The sequence below is a fragment of the Triticum aestivum genome, chromosome 2D (assembly GCF_018294505.1).
Source record: "Triticum aestivum cultivar Chinese Spring chromosome 2D, IWGSC CS RefSeq v2.1, whole genome shotgun sequence".
NCBI classification, from domain to species: Eukaryota; Viridiplantae; Streptophyta; class Magnoliopsida; order Poales; family Poaceae; genus Triticum; species Triticum aestivum.
This window is the reverse complement of record NC_057799.1, coordinates 271,147,801-271,163,574: the sequence shown is the minus strand read 5'-3', so window position 1 is coordinate 271,163,574 and position 15,774 is coordinate 271,147,801. Positions and strand designations below refer to the sequence as shown.

Sequence of the window (15,774 nt, the reverse complement as noted above, 5' to 3'; positions counted from 1 at the left end):
TATCAAAGCGAGAAGTGAATGGAAGGTTATACATTAAAGAAGTGGGAGTCGACCTTGAACTTTGTGTTCATGCCCATTGACACGATGTAGATCCTATCATGGAAACTTCTTGTAATAATAACTATTTCCTTGATATAGGTTCATCTAGTATGCATGTTTGGTCCTTTGCAACCGTGGTTCTGACCATGATTGTTCTCGTTTGATTCCATTTCTCAGACAAGATGAAGTATTTGTCTTCTACAGATCATTTCACGTGTCCACCATCTACTCTGCTCTACCGTCGAGTATTACACCCTGGTATCTCGAGAATATCATGGAACTACCTAACTTATGGGTTCTCCATCTACTATTAATTCTCACCGGATCAATTTTTTTTCTGGGTTTTGGGTTTTCATCAGCTGAGAACACCGATAAGTGAATCAATTCCACACTCTGATTCAATAACTCTAAGTAATCTTCATTGCTTATGAGTTTATTAATCCTTCAAGTCACTCCTAGCCTGATCGGCTATATCATTATCGTGCAACTTTTTAACTGTGCTACCTGGTCCTTCCTCCCAGAGCACAACTTTTCGACGATGAGCTAAGCTTACGTCGACCTTCCTCGCCTTATCATTTCGCCTTGGACAACAAGCTTGGTCTCGAGTTTGTGTCGTACCCGTGGTTCCAATAACCTTTCGCTTCATCATTCCTTTGACTTGATGTCATCGCCGATCGATTACACCTTCATGAAATCTCTCGACAAATGTGTCGTGATCATCATCAACATTCTAAGCTCTTCCAGGATATCAATCGGATTCATGATGGGAAATACCATCCTTGCCCCTCGATGATTTGTGTAATCATCGACAACATTCTTACCTTCCCCAACACAAACTTGTTCATGTTTTGTGTTGTACCTTGATATCCTTGCTATCTAGCTTAGGTTATGTTCTACCTTGTAGTATTACTGTCTTCTATATCAAGAATGTTGTGAGGATTGCTCCACCTCTTAAGTATTCTTGGTATAGTGATGCTTCTCGCCATCACCATTCCCTTCTTGGTCCCAGTGTTGAGTGAACTCTGTTGTGCGAGTTTATTATCTCTGGCAACCCTATTGCTTCAGAGTTAATGGACAATTGTTCCAATTTAGTGTGTTGGTAGCTAAAATTGCCATTCCGACGTTGGTCGTGCAGCCCAGCCCATAGTTTGGTTGCACCTTTCAACCAATGTTATTCGTGGATGTTCTCCTCGAGCATACATCATTATACCATTTGATCCGAGAAATGTTATCTCCTTGTTCACATAATTGTGGAAATCCATCCTTTGAAATTCTGATGAATTGCCGTTGAGTCCATCAGCCACCTCCTCATCCTCTCCATGGTTTGCTAATGAACTCTTGTATCAGAACTCACTTCCATAGTTCCTTTCCTGAGAATCTTACGATGTCTTCTCATCAATTTGTGTCGCACCTTTTTCTTGTCAGGCATCTTGAGTCTGAGGTATCCTGACCCCAACCAGATCTGAAAGTCGGTCAGATATGATGGTTCGGATATTTTCCAAGAGTCATAACATTGGTCCTTATATGAACCGGTAAGGTGATGTCATGCCTAGCACACCTGGCCGGAGGACCTGTTGTTATGGTTTCCTTTTTAACAAGGTTAACCATTCTTCCATGAGGAAATTGTAAGACTTATTCTATAAGTTGTTCCTGATGAATCCTTTGTCTATCCAAGTCTGACCTTTGCTTGAAGACCATGTCAATGCTATCTCGAAGCTCAATCTCGAAGCATGTATGTGGTACTCCGATTTTCAACAAGAACATTTGAAGCACAATGCTAAATTTTCTTTACCATTTATCCAAACATCATTGTATGGGTAATGTCATGAAATTTCTCTCCCCTTACCTAAAGGGTTTTTCTACTTAGTATCCTGTCATGGATATCATGCTCTATTTATCCTTGGGAAGGATATAACCGTGATATATGTGTTTAAACACCTTTTCCTTTCCATTGTTTTGTTTAACCTTTCTTGTGATCAATATGATCTAAGCAGTAATATCCTTCCGCTTATGTAAACACCTTGGTGTACAACCGTGTCGGTAAGACCCTGTTACTATTGTTGATGACATTCCGGTAGCCACCGATGGACGGGAACTTTGCCTATTGGTCCGCCTCGTTTAACGAGCAGGAAAATGGTTCTCTTCGTACCTCGCCCTTGGTACCGATGTTGTTGCCGACATAACCGGCAGACTATCCTCTGACATGCCATGCTTACATGATCGTGCGAGATGTCATCGCCCTTCCTACTTTTAACCCACATGGTGGGCCCATAACCCACAGTTCCACGGGATCGAAACCTGACTTCCCTGTACCACCCCCATGTTCCCAAAGATATTCCTCGCGCATGACCTCGTAAGTAATTCACGAGCCACCTCCCGAGAGATCATCAATTCTGGTATCAGACACAATACTTATTCCCGTTGATCTCAACCCCTTTCACACTTTGTTTCAGGCATCGAACGATTGCCTGCCCGCTTGAAACTTCCCATGATACCTCTTTATTTTGCTCTCAATATTTTCTTAAGTTTCAATCCGAGAGTTACTTTCCGCCACCTTCCCCGATGATATCGACCAGATAGTCAACCTTGCAGAGGTCCGTTCTTCCGGAATACCCCCCTTACTCTGTCGTAAGTACGATGGAGATCCTGAAGAAAGACGCCGACTTGATCATGGTGACTTGAAGCAGAGAAATGAAGACATCAACGAAAGGGATCAACCTCTTCCAAAGGGCAGCCAAGACCGAGAAGACTCGTTAGGTTTTTCGCTACCAGCACCTTCCCCCCTTACTCCACCGCTTAAATCTCGGGACGAGATTTCTTGTAGTGGAGGAGAATTGTGACGCCCGGGTAATCAAGCTACAGTAACCCTCTGGTAATGATGCCATGTCACCTCGATTACTATTGATAATCTCGCGTTAGTTTAGAACCGATCCAAATTCAAATTTGAATTAAAGTCAAAACAATTAAAGTTTTCAAAAGTCAAAATTAAATTGTTCCTAATGTGTCAAATAATCCATAATAAATGTTGGTGAAGAAATCATCTTTTAATAAAATACTTAAATGCACTAAATAAACTAAAACAACGATAAAACAATTATCTAAAATGCTTTTAAAGTAATAAGCAAATGCAAAATACTTTATTTAAAGTGCCAAAATATTTGGGGCTGTGACCTAATTTATAACACCAAATTAGTTGTCGCTTTTAAATTTTATAAAACTAAAATAAACGAAAACAGAAAAGAAATAGAATAAAAAAATCAGAATAAACAAAAAAAAAAGGAAAAGACCCCCCCCCCCCGGGCCTCGGCCCAGCTGGCCATTGGGCTAGCCAGGCCGGCCTAGCCGACGCCCCCATAACCCCCCTCCAAACCCTAACCCACGTCGTCCGTAACCCCCACTCCTCCCCCGATCCACCTCATCTCCCCACCTTGCCCTGAGTGGATCTGGATCGGGGGCAACCGATGCCCCCGACCCCGCCCGTCGCCCGCCCTGCCGCGCCTCCGTCCTCCTCCGCGGCGTCACCTCGCCGGCGCCGCTTCGCCGCCGGATCACCCCGTCTTCCCCGCCTCTGCTTCGCCAGCACCGCCGAACGTCCTCCCCAACCCACTCCCCGCGGGTCTTCACCACGCCTCGCCGCCGCCGCCCGGAGCGCCTCCCCCTCGACCCCGTCGCCGCCAGCTCTCCCCCGTCGATGATGTGCCTCGCCGGACCACCCCGAGCTCGCTGCCATCCTCGCCCTGCCCCTGTGAGCCGTCGCCTCCCATCTTTCCTCTCTACTTCCGCACGCCGCCCGCAGCTCCTCGTGCCCGCTCGACCCCGTCGCTCGTGGCTGGCCTCGCCCAATCCCGCATCGGCTGTGCCCGGCCGCCCCGGCATGCCCGCGCCTCGCAGGCGTTGCTCCTGTCCGGGGCCGCACCCTGCTCCCCCTCGGCGCGTCGTGCACCTCATGTAGGTGGCGCCCACCGCTCGTCTGGTCGCCGGAGAGCGTCTCCGGTGGGCCACCATTGCCTCTGCTGGTCGCCGGCGTGCACCAGCACGCGCATGCGTTAGAACCTGGCTAGTGTCTTGTGACGCGTGGGCCCGGGTCAATAATTGTTTAGTTAAGCACTAATCCAGCCGCTAACTCCCACTGAAATCGAACCCCACCGTCCTAATTAACATCACTGGGGTTAATTAAAAGTTTGATAAATAGATCACTCAATGACAAATGGGGTCCGCTGCTTAGTGTAAATGTTAAATCAGTGTAAAATTACCAAAGAGAATGACATGCGGGCCCCCCGTACACTGTTCGCGGTTTGACCAGTCAACGGTCCAATCAAATGTTAACTGGACAGTTGACCAGGGCCCCACCGGTCAGCCTCTGTGCTGTTCTGCTGGGTACCTTTTCGAGTACACCTAGCAAATTACTTTTAAAATATTTTGAATTAAATAATTTAAACAACTTATAGAAAATTGATTAAAACTTTGATAATTAATATTAAATAATCCGTAACTCGGATGGGAAAACTTTGTACATGAAAGTTGCTCAGAACGATGAGACGAATCCGGATACGCAGCCCGTTCGTCCGCCACACATCCCTAGCATAGCGAACACGCAACTTTCCCCCTCTGATTCACCTGTATTGATTCTTGGGATAAGTGCAAAGATGCTTTTATTACTAAGTATTTTCCGCCCGCGAAAATTATTTCTCTTAGGACTCAAATCATGAATTTTAAGCAACTTGAGCATTAACTTGTTGCGCACTCTTGGGAAGGTATGAAACTGATTCTAAGAAATTGTCCAACTCATGGTTTAATTTTTTGGATGATTATACAAAAAAATTATGCGTGATTGAATTTTGTTTCTAGAAATCTTTTAGATTCTGCCGCAGTTGGTACTTTTATGGAAATTACTTTGGGTGAAGCTACTAAATTAATAGATAATATCATGTCAAATTATTCACGATGGCATACCGAAAGAGCACCTACTAGTAAAAAGATAATTCAGATGAAGAAATTAGTACGTTGAGTGAAAAAAGTTGATGATCTTATGAAATTGGTTGCTAATAAAAGTGCTCCTATTGATCTTAATGATGTGCCTTTGTCTACTTTGATTGAGCAAAATAGTGATCCCGTAGATGTGAATTTTGTCTCGAGAAACAATTTTAATAACAATGCTTATAGAGGTAATTTTAATCCTAGGCCTTTCCCTGGAAATTCCTCTAATAATTATGGTAATTCTTCTTACAATAATAATAGGAACATGATACGTCTCCAACGGATCTATAATTTATGAAGTATTCATGCTATTATATTATCCTTCTAGGATGTTTTATATGCATTTATATGCTATTTTATATGATTTTTGGGACTAACCTATTAACCTAGAGCCCAGTGCCAGTTTCTGTTGTTTCCTTGTTTTTGAGTATCACAGAAAAGGAAAACCAAACGGAGTCCAATTGACCTGAAACTTGACGGAGCTTATTTTTGGACCAGAAGAAGGCCATGGAGTAAAAGAGTTGGGACAAAAGAGTCCCGGGCTGCCCACGAGGGTGGGAGGCGCGCCCACCCCCTCTAGGCGCGTCCCCCTACCTCGTGGACAGCCCGGAGACCCCCCTGACTTGTTCTCGGCGCCAAAACCTCTTATATATACAGAAACCTCCAGAATATAACCTAGATCGGGAGTTCAACCGCCGCAAGCCCTTGTAGCCACCGAAAACCAATCTAGACCCGTTCCGGCACCCTGTCGGAGGGGGAATCCCTCTCCGGTGGCCATCTTCATCATCCCGGTGCTCTCCATGACGAGGAGGGAGTAGTTCACCCTCGGGGCTGAGGGTATGTACCAATAGTTATGTGTTTGATCTCTCTCTCTCGTGTTCTTGATTCGGCACGATCTTGATGTATCGCGAGCTTTGCTATTATAGTTGGATCTTATGATGTTTCTCCCCCTCTACTCTCTTGTAATGGATTGAGTTTTCCCTTTGAAGTTATCTTATCGGATTGAGTCTTTAAGGATTTGAGAACACTTGATGTATGTCTTGCATGTGCTTATCTGTGGTGACAATGGGATATTCACGTGATCCACTTGATGTATGTTTTGGTGATCAACTTGCGGGTTCCGGAACATTGTGAACTTATGCATAGGGGTTGGCACACGTTTTCATCTTGACTCTCCGGTAGAAACTTTGGGGCACTCTTTGAAGTCCTTTGTGTTGGTTTGAATAGATGAATCTGAGATTGTGTGATGCAGATCGTATAATCATACCCACGGATACTTGTGGTGACATTGGAGTATCTAGGTGACATTAGGGTTTTGGTTGATTTGTGTCTTAAGGTGTTATTCTAGTGCGAACTCTATGATAGATCGAACGGAAAGAATAGCTTCATGTTATTTTACTACGGACTCTTGAATAGATCGATCAGAAAGGATAACTTTGAGGTGGTTTCGTACCCTACCATAATCTCTTCATTTGTTCTCCGCTATTAGTGACTTTGGAGTAACTCTTTGTTGCATGTTGAGGGATTGTTATATGATCCAATTATGTTATTATTGTTGAGAGAACTTGCACTAGTGAAAGTATGAACCCTAGGCCTTGTTTCCTAGCATTGCAATACCGTTTGTGCTCACTTTTATCATTAGTTACCTTGCTGTTTTTATATTTTTGTATTACAAAAACCTATGTCTATCATCCATATTGCACTTGTATCACCATCTCTTCGCCGAACTAGTGCACCTATACATTTTACCATTGTATTGGGTGTGTTGGGGACACAAGAGACTCTTTGTTATTTGGTTGCAGGGTTGTTTGAGACAGACCATCTTCATCCTAAGCCTCCCATGGATTGATAAACCTTAGGTCATCCACTTGAGGGAAATTTGCTACTGTCCTACAAACCTCTGCACTTGGAGGCCCAACAACGTCTACAAGAAGAAGGTTGCATAGTAGACATCAGAACACCTCTGATCTAGAGAGTAATATTAAAGAATTTATCAATGCCCAAAAAGCTTTCAATACTACGATAGAAGAAAAATTGAATAAGATTGATGATATGTCTAGAAGGATTGATAGAATTCGCATGATGTGGAAAATCTCAAGATTAAAATTTTTCCACCTAAGGTTGATATCAATGAATCTATTAAAGCTTTATATGTTTATATGGATGGAAGTAAGAAAAGAACCGCTATGTTAAAGCTAAAACAGAATTTTTAGAAAAAAGCATTTTCTAGTGATTGCTTTCATGAAAATGATGTAGATCTTAAAATGGTTGGTGTTTCTTCTATTGATTCCTTATTTAGAAAATTAAAATTGATGATAAAGTGACTGAAGAATAGTCAGCTTTAGCTAGAAGGCATCCCGATAATTTGGAGGGTAAAAATCTTGATGAGAAAATTGGTAAAACTAGGTTTGGAGAGGTCAAAACTTTAACTAGTGATGTGCCCACTCTTTTGGATTACAAAGACTTTAATTGTGATAATTGCTCTTTGATTGAATGTATTTCTTTGTTGCAATCCATGATAAATTCACCCCATGCTTATGAACAAAATAAAGCTTTTACTAAACGTATCGTAGATGCCATGATGAAAGCTTTAGAAGAAAAGTTGGAATTAGAAATTTCAGTTCCTAGAAAATTACATGATGAATGGGAACCTACTATCAAAGTCAAGATTAAAAATTATGAGTGTTTTGCTTTATGTGATTTGGGTGCTAGTGTTTCCATAATTCTGAAATCTTCATGTGATGTGCTTGGTCTTACCGATATTGAAGAATGTTCTCTTAATTTGCACTTGGCGGATTCTACTATTAAAAAGCCTTCGCGAAGAGTTAATGATGTTCTTATTCTTGCAAATAGGAATTATATGCCCATAGATTTGATTGTTCTTGATATTGATTGCAATCCGTCTTGTCCTATTATACTTGGTAGTCCGTTTTTACACACTATAGGTGTCATGATTGATATGAAAGAAGGGAATACACTACAAGAAATATGTCAACTTTTGACCATCACTATTGGTCACTGAATGGTCATTGTTTTCCATTTGTTACCTTTTTTGTGACAAAAACAGATGGTCAAAAGCTGACCGTCTTAAACTGAAATTAACGACCTTTCTTCTGAAATGGGAAAGGTCGTTGATCCTACGACCTTCTGTTTTGGTCGCTAGCTGTCTGCCCAGGCCATGTCGGATCCGACGTGGCTAGCTGACGTTGCAAAATTGCGACCAAGTGAAAAGTCATTGATTACAGTCAGCCCGGTCCATTTTGGTGTCTATATGGGCCGAGCCCAACAATTCAGCCCATTTAGCATATTTATTTCTGTTAATTTTTGTCAACTACATGGGCAAAGCCCAACTGGTCAGCCCGTCAATTTTTATGCACGTTTGGCCTTTCAAAAATATAGGTACAATTTTGTGTAGCCCATTTCTGGTTTACATTCAGCCTTTTTATACATTCAAATAATAATTCAATCCTGGAGTTGGTCTAGTACTCTTTTCAGCCCATTCACATATCGTAGAAATGATCCTCCTTTTCGACAAATTTTGCAAATAATTTCATATTTCAGCACTAAATATGTTTACATCACAGGCCATAAAGCCCTACAAAATATTATCACTTGTTCCTATACAAAACTATCAAATGCTACATAAAACAAAATAGAATACAAAAAAATTAGTTCAACAAAAATAAGTTTTATCCCTCTTCCATCTTCCAGAACACATAATACCTGTGAAAATAAAGATGCCACAACAAAAATGGAAGGATCAGCCATTAGAAGCATATTGAATACAAGGGAAACAATCAAACTAAAGAAATGAAAGGCACGCACTGTGAAAATTTTGACAACATGAATATTTTTTATATTACCATAACAAACAAAAATGTAATCTAATTGCATAAGACATAGGGCATTATCAACAAGACAAAGCAAAATTTATAGTGCCATCTCGGGAATAAGACAAATCAAAATTTATAAATCTATAGCATCACACACGAGGTCTAAATTTATACTATGTTCCTTTAGAAGCAAGAGTTGGTTCATGTCTAGCTTGTATTGCAGATAACTAGTACATTTTCACACAAAAAATAGGAGCGACATATGTTTTAATGATCAACTCTGGTGTTTGCTGTATATATTCACCAACACGTAAGAATACTTTGATTAACAGACTAATCAACCATCAACTAACACTTCACAGTACCAACTAACACTTCTCAGTACCAAAAAAAATGGGGTGGCGCTCACCACTTCAGATGTGCAGCAGCCATGATGGCTTCTTCCTGTTCCACCTGCAGCAGCAGCAGTGGCGGCAACTTCTACAGATCTGAGACAAGCCCTTGGTGGTTAAGATGTACCGGGCGTGGATCAAACCGTAAAGCATCCACGCGGACGCCACAATCAGCACATTTTGGTCATCGGCAAACACACCTCCTGTGTATGTAGACACACACCCAGACAAACGAGGCATTAACTTGTGAGGATCAAACAAACAAAGCATTCACGTTGATGATTAACTTATAAGCCCAACCACCCTCAATCCTCAATACAACACTAAGTTTTACTACTCCGGGCAACCTAATACACTACAGTCCAGAGGCACCTCAATGCATTACTGTCACAGTGGGGATGAAAGGTGCTTGTTAATTAAACAGGCACCTCAATCTTAGCACAACTAGGAGAAGGCGTCCAAGCACAAAACAAATGCGGCCATTCCCTCCTTGCTGCAAGGCTCGGTTCAAAACAGAGTCTCCAGCCAAGGAATGGGAGAAGTAAGCAGTTGTACTCGTCAATGTGAAAATCAGATATATATTTTTTGGGTTGATTGTAAACTCTGACACTAAACTGAAAATTAAACTTGAACTAAACATTGTGTACGGTATGGTTGGTAGTGCTTCACTTCCTGATTTAATTAGCATCTGCTGTAGTATTATTAAAAATTTCCTAAATTATACAGTAAGCACTCGTTAATCTAAGAAATATTGTACAGATTTTGAGCGTTTATAAACACTGGCACTGATCTCAAAATGTACACTTAAACTGAACACTGTTAATGTTAGTTTTAGGCATTCAGTACCATTTCATCCCGAGCTCAGGCAAAACATCAAACATGCAACATGCAAACCGATAAAAGCAACACTTGCCCATTAAACATACAGTTGTTTTGCAATTCTTTAACTCTCTTTTTTCGCAGTGATCATAACAATGGTAAAAATGCCATAGTAGGTCAACCATCAGCAATGTATTACTGACATCATTGTGGTAAGAATCTCTATAGAAAACTAAAAATAAATAATTCCACAGGTAAAAGAGATCCAACAGCAGCTCACATTAAAAAGCAGATACCCATCAGCAACAACGAGATGGTCCGCGGTCTGTACGCCCACGCCGTCCAGGGATCAACTTTGCCAAAATTATTGTGTGGTTTTACACCATTGCACCCTCTGTCGACATACTCTCTTGTAGGCTTGTGACGCCCGTTGACCTCCATGGTAACAACAACCTTGGAAAATCACCACTTGCAAAGTATCCATGGCAGCATACAAGATCAATCAATACATGGTCTTACTGACCTTCAAGAACAACCAACAAAGTGATGCCACCCTTCCTACAAATGAGTACTGGGCTGCTAAAAGACGCACAGCATCCAGTGGGACAGACAACTAGCAACTGAATAATGTGCCAACAGCTACTAGTATCTGGCATCAAGAAATGTGATGATTGAGCAGAGCACATCTGGAATAAGCACTTGAAATGAGAAGGAAAAAAACTAAATTCAGCATGAGCATGTCCTCTAAAGCAAGCAGCAATGCCCAGACCTTTGTGTGGCTCTGGTTGTTACAGGATAACAAAAAGGGGGTGGTCTGCCCACTGCGCCACATCGGCCACCTCCTGATGGCCTTCCTCCGGCAGCAGCACTCCCCCGTCAGTTCCTTTCACCTGTCGACAACAACATGTTAGCTTTGCTAAGAAATCACACCAAAAATCGAAGCAAACTATAACTGGGACCAACCAAATTTAGTGCGAAGCACTAACGTTTGGTGGTTTCTTGGCATGTTTCTCATGTTGAAATTGTTTAGCAGGATTGCAAAAGCTAGGTCGAATCCTGGCGTGGAGCAAAGGAGCTCGAGTGGGGGATAGATCGGACCGAGTAATTGCCAGTGATGGCGGCCACGCACGGCTAGGCAAAGTGCCAAGCACAGGGGAGCCTCACCCTCCAGCCAGCGTCGTCGTCCCTGCCACGGAGGACGCTCACCACCTCCGCCCCAAACTGGACCAGCCCGAGGAGGTCAAACCGCCGCGCGAACTCCTCGAGGTACCGGAGCGGATGAACTTGCGCGGAGCCCGGGGTGGGCGACGGAGAGGTGCCGCCTGAGACGCACCGTCGATGGACGCAGCACCGCAGCCGAAACCCTAGCCACGAGCAAGGGGTCGCGGCGAGCTTCAGATAGCGGGAGGGGCGGATCTAGTCGACCTCGAGGACGTAGGGGTCGGAGAGCGGCAGATCTGGCAGTTGTGGAGCTGCGAGGAGGGGAGCGGGAAGCTCGGCGGCGTGCTATGGGAGAACAAAGGCGAAGATGTGGTTGGCGGCAGTGGGAGACGATGGGGAATCGGCAGGATGGAGCGCCGTGCATCGAAGCACGCACGCGCGCGCCGGCGAGCAAGCCAGCCACGGCGGGGCCTGTCTCTTCGTTCCGCCGCCTGGCATGGGGCGACGGCGGCAACGGGAGTGGATCGGGGGAGAGGGGAGAGGTGTCTGACAGGAGTGGATCGGGGGAGAGGAGGGGATCCAAGTTAGGGTTTGCGTGAGGGGGTGAGGGCTGCCGTTGGATCCAGAAGCATCCGACGATGGTTTATGCATGATCCGCGTGATATTCCTATGGACCAATCAGAACGCACCAAACAATTTGAAGACCTTTTGACAAATTTTTCATTCCATTTTTCAATGCTCAAAATGAGTTTTTTGTGAAAGACCTATCAAATATTTGTTCAAATAATGTCATATTTTGCACAAGTTTACATCTTAGATTGGCAAACAACATTGATAAAGGGAGTTTTTATTTCTTTTGCAGAAAAAACAATTTTCCATTTTTTGGGTGCCCAAAATAAGTTTTTTTGTGAAGGACTTACCATATATTTGTTGCATAATTGTACCAAATCAATTTTCTAAAATACTAGGCCATATATAATGCACAATTGACCAAATAGTTGGGTGCCAAAAGTTTCGATCCACCTCTCATGAAAAAGATAAATTTCCGCCGATTCAGCGGGAAGCGAGTCAAATTTGAACTGCGGCTGCTTCATAGTTTGCTCTTTACTTTTTCCAAAAATCATTTCTATGTACATAAATATCTATTTAATCAGAGAAACACCAAAACTTTTCCAAGATCCAACCACTAGCTAGGAACGGTCATGCCAGCCGTTTTGACCGCATTTTGTAACGGGCGTAAAAATTTCAAAAAAATAAAAAATTTGTAAAACCTTCGCATTGTGTCATTATATGTGACCAAGTTACCAGGAAAAATAATAAACTTGTAATACGGCAATTATTTTTAAAAAGTGTTCTCAGAAATGAGCTATCATGTGTGAAGATTCATGGCTTTCAACACAAATGATCAATCTTATGGCCACATTCATGGCATAGTTTGTTTAAATGATCTAATATTGCGCACAAGGATGCATATTGGAATGGCAAACAATGTTGCCTAAGGGAGTTTTCATTTTCTTTGGACAAAAAATCAATTTTCCATTTTTCGAGTGCCCAAAATGAGTTTCTTTTATGAAGGACCTACCATATATTTGTTGCAATTTTGAACCAAATCATTTTTCTAAAATAATAGGTCAAATTTAATGCAGAATTGACCAAATGGTTGGGTGTCAGAAGTTTTGATCCACCTCTCGTGAAAAAGACAAATTTCCGCCGATTCAGTAGGAAGCGGGTTAAATTTGAAATGCACCTGCCTCATAGTTTGCTCTTGATTTTTTCCAAAAATCATTTCTAGGTACATAAGTATCTATTTAATCAGAGAAACATCAAAAAAATTCCAAGATTCAACTACTAGCTAGGAACGGTCATTCCCGTCGTTTTGATCGCATCTTGAAACGAGCATAAAAAATTCAAAGAAATCAAAAAATTTGAAAACATTCGCATTGTGTCATTATATGTGACCAAGTTACCAGGAAAAATAATAAACGAGTTATCATGTGTGAAGATGCATGGCTTTCAAGCCAAATGATCAATCTTATGGCCACATTCATGGCATAGTTTCTTCAAATGATCTCATATTGTGCACAAGGGTGCATCTTGGGATGGCAAACAATGTTGCCTAAGGAATTTTTCATTTTCTTTGGAAGAAAAATACATTTTCCATTTTTCGAGTGCCCAAAATGAATTTTTTTTGTGAAGGACCTACCATATATTTGTTGCAAAATTGGACCAGGTCATTTTTCTAAAATACTAGGCCATATTTAATGCATAATTGACCAACTAGTTGGGTGTCCAAAGCTTTGATACACCTCTCGTGAAAAAGACAAATTTCTGCCGATTTAGTAGGAAGCAGGTCAAATTTGAACTGCAACTGCCTCATAGTTTGCTCTTTATTTTTTCCAAAAATAATTTCTAGGTACATAAGTATCTATTTAATCAGAGAAACATCAATTTTTTTCCAAGATTCACCCACTAGCTAGCAACGGTCACGCCCGCTGTTTTGACTGCATTTTGAAACGAGCATGAAAAATACAAAAAAATCAAAAAATTGGAAAACCTCCGCATTGTGTCATTATATGTGGCCAAGTTACTAGTACAAATAATAAACTTGTAATATGACAATTATTTGAAAAAAGTGTTCAATGGATCAATCTAGCTAGCAACTTGTAATACGGCACTGTGTGTGGAGATCAATGGCTTTCAAGCCAAATGATCAATCTTATGGCCACATTCATGGCATAATTTGTTCAAATGATCTCATATTGTGCACAAGGGTGCATACTGGAATGGCAAACAATGTTGCCTAAGGAAGTTTTCATTTTCTTTGGACCAAAAAATCATTTTCCATTTTTCGAGCGCCCAAAATGAGTTTTTTGTGAAGAACCTACCAAATATTTGTTGCAAAATTGGACCAAATCAAATAATTGGATTCAACCACTAGATAGGAAAGGTCATGCCCACCATTTTGACCGCATTTTGAAATGGGCATGAAAAAGTCATGGCATAGTTTGTTCAAATGATCTCATATAGTGCACAAGGGTGCATCTTGCAATGATTAACAATGTTTCCTAAGGGAGTTTTTATTTTCTTTGGACAAAAAAACAATTTTCCATTTTTTAGTTCCCAAAATGAGGTTTTTTTGTGAAGAACCTACCATATATTTGTTGCAAAATTGGACCAAATCAAATTTGTAAAATACTAGCCCATATTTAATGTACAATTGACCAAATGGTTGGGTGTAAAAAGTTTTTGATCCACCTCGCGTTAAAAAGACAAATTTCCGCATATCCATTTTCCATTTTTCGAGTTCCCAAAATGAGTTTTTTGTGAAGAACCTAACAAATATTTGTTGTAAAAAAAACTTCTCCATTTTTCAATAATATTAGTGTCGACGTGCGGCTTCCAGACCAAGGCTCCACCGCCGTTCCAACATAGTAGTCAACCCGCCAACAAGTCAGGCACCTGCGTGGTGACGTGCGGCTTCCAGGCCAACTCAGCAAGCACCTGCGTGGTGGCATGCAGATCTTCGTGAAGACTCTGCCACCACACCAACTCAGCAGCCACCCAGCATGGCGCTTCTCGTCTAGTCAGCTTGGACGTGCGTCAGAGCGAGGCGAGGCAGCGACGAACGGGACGAGCTTCTTTGCCGTCCCCAATAAAGTGAGAGGGCACGTCGGCAGCGCATTAAATGCATTTGTCCTACGGTGCCAGGGGATAGACTTGTATACAATACAAACTTTCCACCTCTTGTGTGCCACTTTGGAGACCCCTTTGGCTATAAAAGGAGGCCCGAGGCATACTGGAGAAGGATTCGGACTTTTTGGACCCTGCACGCTTTGTAGCTAGTCCAAGAACACCAGATAAACACAAACCAGCAGGAGTAGGGTATTACGCATCACTTGCGGCCTGAAACTGGATAAGTTGCCCCGTGTTGATCTTCTAAACCTGCTCTTTCCACAGCCCCGCGCCCACCAACCGTAGAAGGGATTCCCTGTGATCCCATAGGTGTCGTTTCCACCAACATCTTTGGCGCGCCAGGTAGGGGGCGCAAGCTGTGAAAATCCGGTTTTGGAGTCAACTTACCGACTCCTTCGTCGCGATGGCTCGAGAAGAGAAGGCGACGTCAATCAGCCGCACTCTGGTGCCGTCCGCGGCCGCAACGACCATCCGCATGGTCGTGAAAAGCTAAGTCACGCACAACTTTGAGCAATTCTTCTTAGTATAAGGTTATTCTCCTTGAAAGATCTTTCTCTTTGTACGAAAAACCTGCATGCAATGGGACCCTTCCGCTATTGGCAACGCCCTTGTTCTGTTTCGAGTCCGCTCAACAGCTCAAGTGGCCGCGCTGAGAATGGCAAGGTGACCTGCCAGCTATTAGCAACGCCCTTGTTCTGTTTCGAGTCTGCTCAACAGTTCAAGCGGCCGCACTGAGAGCGGCAAGGTGGTTTGTCCGGCAGCAAGCGCCCCCCGGTAGGCTGCTAAGGATCCGTCCTCAAAGCGCCATAGCATGGGTTTACGCACCGGCGAACCTATCCTACTAGGCGTAGGGTGTATAC

The 15,774-nt window shown here is 42.6% G+C and overlaps 1 long non-coding RNA gene across 2 annotated transcripts; it reads right to left on the bottom strand.

Moving 5' to 3' along the window:
- Positions 1-8,545: 8,545 nt before the first annotated feature.
- On the bottom strand, positions 8,546-11,826 carry LOC123052746 (uncharacterized). 2 transcript variants are annotated; one of them, XR_006425020.1, is made up of 4 exons: positions 11,047-11,826; positions 10,341-10,950; positions 9,259-9,444; positions 8,546-8,739 (listed from the first exon to the last, which is right to left on the bottom strand). It is a non-coding gene; the product is annotated as an uncharacterized lncRNA (long non-coding RNA). The 2 variants fall into 2 exon arrangements; XR_006425021.1 differs by having other exon boundaries at positions 11,159-11,826.
- Between the last annotated feature and the right edge of the window lie 3,948 nt (positions 11,827-15,774).